Source organism: Pteropus vampyrus, unplaced genomic scaffold (assembly GCF_000151845.1).
Source record: "Pteropus vampyrus isolate Shadow unplaced genomic scaffold, Pvam_2.0 Scaffold274, whole genome shotgun sequence".
NCBI lineage: Eukaryota > Metazoa > Chordata > Mammalia > Chiroptera > Pteropodidae > Pteropus > Pteropus vampyrus.
The window spans coordinates 472,336-476,726 of NW_011889055.1; the positions used below are offsets into that span (position 1 = coordinate 472,336).

General features: G+C 46.2%; 1 pseudogene; it reads right to left on the reverse strand.

Annotated features, from left to right (window-relative positions):
- Positions 1-3,611: 3,611 nt before the first annotated feature.
- On the reverse strand, positions 3,612-3,730 carry LOC111729671 (annotated as a pseudogene).
- Between the last annotated feature and the right edge of the window lie 661 nt (positions 3,731-4,391).

The window sequence follows — 4,391 nt, forward strand, 5'->3', positions numbered from 1 at the left end:
CCGCCCCGCGCGAGCACGGAGTCCAGCCAGAGGCACCGTCTGGTCGGATGGCGCGGCCCAAGAGGCCACCGACCAGGGGGTTGGCAGAGCACGGCCTATGCACCTGCACCTTTACGCCTCCAGGATCTGGGAGAAGGGCACGCTGAGCCCGAAGTTAGCGGGAGGAAGGAGAGGGAAGGACTGGAGCGGAAGTGAGCGAGCTGGAGAGCGGGGAGACGGCATGGATGAGCGAGCCCGAGAGCTGGTTCTCTGAACAGATCGACAAAACCGACACCTTTACCCAGAAGCCTAACCAAGAACAGAGAGAGAGGACCCAATAAATCGCATTATAAATGAAAGAGATGGCATCGCGCCGCTACCACAGAAATACAGAGGGTCATAAGGCTACTATGAACGGTTCTGCGCCAACAAACTGGAAACCCTAGAAGAAATGGCTAAATCCCCAGACACGTGCCAGACACTGAGACTTCCTCAGGAAGAAACAGGAAATCTGAGCAGACCAGTAATGTGTAAGGAGATCGAATCGGTCATCCAAAACATCCCAACGCAGAAAAGCCCAGAAACCACATGGTTTTATCCGTGAATTCCACCAAATATTTAAACAAGAATGAACACAAATCTTTCTTAAAATCCTCCAAAAAAGCGAACAGGAGGGAGCACTCCCAGACTCATGTCTGAGGCCAGTACTGCCCTGACGCCAAAGCCGGACAAGGACAGTACGAGAAAAGGAAGCTCCTCCTGACGAATATAGAAGCAAACATTTCCAACAAAATACTCTCGAACCAAACTCAACAGCACATTAAAAAGATGGTAAAGCGCGACAAGTGGGATTTATCCCCAGCCGGAAAGCAAGGCATATGCAAATCAGCATGTGTTACACATCACGTTAATACAATAAAGGACTCGAAATCATATGATCATCTCACTAGATGCAAAAAAAGCATTCGACAACATTTAACAGCCATTCATCATAAAAACACTTAACTAATTGGGTATAGAAGAAACATAACTCGGTATAACAGAAGCCATATACAACAAGTCCACAGCTGACATCGTACTCAATGGAAAAAGGCTGAAAGCTTTTCCTCTGAGATCAGGGACAAGAAGAGAACACCCACTGTCACCGCGCCTGCTAAACAGCACTGCAAGCTGTAGCCAGATAGCAGTCAGGCCCGGAAGGAAACGAGAGGCATCCAGATCAGAAAGGGAGAAGTACGTTGTCTCTGCAGACGACGTGATCTTATACGCAGAAAATCTTCAATACGCCACCAAAAAAGTCTTAGAACTAATGAATGAATTCAGTAAAGTTGCAGGATACGAAATCAGTAATCGGTTGCATTTCTATACCCCAACAATGAATCATCTGTAAAGGAAATAAAAAACAATCCCATTTACAGCAGCATCAAGAAGAATAAAATAAAGAATAAATTTAAACAAGAAAGTGAAAGATCACTGACAACTATAAGACATTGATAAAAGAAATTAAAGTAGACACAAATAAATGGAAAGATATTCCCTGTTTGTGTATTGGAAGAATTAACATTGTCAAAATATTCATACCACCCGAAGCCATTTATAGATTCAGTGCAATCCCTGTCAAGATTTCAATGGCCTATTTTATAGGAATAGAAAAAAATTCTAAAATTTGTGTGGAACCACAAGAACCCCGAGTAGCCAAAGCGATGTTGAGAAAGAGGAACAAAGCTGGAGGGATCACAATCCCTGATTTGAAACTATATCACAAAGCTCTAGTAATCAAAACGGCATGGTACTGGCACGAAAACAGACATGTAAACCAATGGAACGGCATCGAGAGCCTAGAAGTAGCCCACACATATACAGTCAGCTAATATCTGACGACGGAGACAAGAATACTCGATAGAGGAAAAGTAGTCTCTCCTCCAGGTCGTGTTGGGAAAACTGGATATTCACATGCAAAAGCATAAAATTGGACCCCTACCTTGCACCACTCACAAAAACTAACTCAAAATGGATTAAAGACTCAAACATAACACTTGAAACCATAAAACTCCTAGAAGAAAACAAGGAAAAACATCCTTGATATTGATCGTGGCAATAGTTTTGTGGATATGACACCAAAAGCATAAGAAACAAAGGCAAAAATCAGAAAGGGGCTATAGCAAATTAAAAAGCCTCTGAACAGCGAAAGAAACAATCAGCAAAATGGAAAGACAGCTTAAAGAATGGGGGACATTTTTGCAAACCCTTTATCTGATAAGGGGTTGCTATCCAAAAATATAAGGAACTCATACCACTCAAAGCAAAAAAAAAAAAAAATTCAGTTAGAATTGTGCAAAGGACTTGAATGGACATTTTTCCAAAGAATATATTAAAATGGCCAACAGGTACACAAAAAGGTTCTCAACACCAATAATTACCTGGGACATGCAAGTCAAACCCACAATGAGACACCACCTCCCACCTGTTAGATTTTCTGTCATCAACAAGACAACGGGTAACAAGTGCTGGGAGCATGTGGAGAAAGGGGACCCTCGTGTGCTGTTGGTGAGAATGTAAATTGGCGCGTCCACTGTGGAAAAAAGTACGGAGGTTTCTCAAAAAATTAAAATGGGAACCATCATGTTATTCCCCCATCCCGCTTCTGGGTATATATCTGAAGGAAATGGAATCACTGTCTCGAAGAGATCTCCGCACCCTGTGTTCCCACAGCCTTATTCACAGCAGCCCAGATGTGGAGGCAATCTGACTGCCCCTCGATGGATGAACGGGTAAAGAAGCGGTGGGCTGTGTGCACGGTAGAGTATTATTCAGCCACGAAAAAGAGGAAATCCTGCCGTTATGACAACGTGGGTGAACTTAAGGGCGTTATACTCAGTGAAACGGGTCAGAGCAAGACAAAGCCGTGTGGTCTCCCTTGTACGTGGAATCTAAAAACCTAAACTCATAGAAACACCCTGTTGGTGGTTGCCAGGGGCTGGAGGTGGGGGAAGTAGATGAAGGCGGCCAGAGGGGACAAGGCGACAAGGCGAGCCCATTCTGCTGACGCGATGTGTTTCATGGTGACCGTACTTAACGACACTGTGTCATGTATTGGCAAGTCGTCGAGAGAGGCGATCTTAAAGGTTCTCACCATGAAAAACCGTAGCTGTGTCAGGCGATAGGTGTGCTGACCTTAGATGACAGTGGTTTCATAGCGCGTACACGCGTTGAACCGCCGCGTTACGCGCCTGAACACACGCAGCGCGGGATGCCAGTTATTTCTCAGCAGAGCTGGGAAAAGACCATTTTGCCCATGTGTAGTAACTGTCAAAAATAAAATAAATTCTAATTTAAGAAAAAAATTAAACAATATTTAAAAGGTTAATGATACAAAAATGAGGTATTGCCACAGCGAGGCTGTCAGTTCTGGAGTGCTTGCTGAGTCCGGGGACTTAGCATGTATTGTGTCATTTTACCTTCCCGGTCGCCCCAGTTAAAACATGTCTTCCTTTTCTTTTTATTTTTTCATTCATTCATTCATTCATTCATTCATTCATTCATTTACATATTTGGCGGGGCAGCCCTTGCTTGACCTCACGGATTGCAAGGAACTTGTCAGCTTACAATCCTTTATTTTTTAAAAATTTTTACGCCTACAGCACCTGGTCTTCCTAGGTGGTCTCCCATCCAAGGACCGACCAGGCCCGACCCTGCTTAGCTTCCGAGATCAGATGGGATTGGGCTCGTTCAGGGTGGCGTGGCTACAGACAAAATGTGTCTTCCTTTTACATATGAAGTAAGCGAGCCTCAGGTTGAGTAAGTTGTCTAAGGTCACACAGCTGGCAAATGCCTGAGCGTAGCGTCAGAGTCGCACTGGAACTGTGGAAGATGGCAGGAATCGGTCCCAAGTCTTGGTCCCTTCATTCACGAGCTCTGCCATTCGGAGGCGCATCTCTTAAAGCCTGAGCCAGCCTTGTGCAGCTGTCGCGAGGGTCATGAACGCGCTGGCATTTAAGGGGCGTCCGCGCGGACTGTCTGCCTCGCCACTGGCCTGTCCCCAAGCCCGGCGGAAGGCCAGTCGTCTCAGCGTGAGCGGCCTGGCTCCCCACCTCTCTGCGCGCCCCCGGCCGTTCCAGAGGGAACCGGAGACTCTGCCTCCTGGCGTGAGAGCACGGGCTCGGACCGCGGTCACCGACCCTCCCTGAGTCCCCATGTCTGTGGTCCTAATGTGAGGCTGACAGCGGGTTCTCTGTCCTGGGGTTGGCCGTGAGGACTGGACGAGGCCACACGTGGAAGTCCCCTGCGAGTTTATGGTACATCAGAGGCGATACCTAGGCAGGAAATAACATCGCACATGGCCTGTCAAAAGCACTTAGATATGAACTAAACCTATTTTATTCTCAAATTAGCCCATGACACCGCCATTGTTA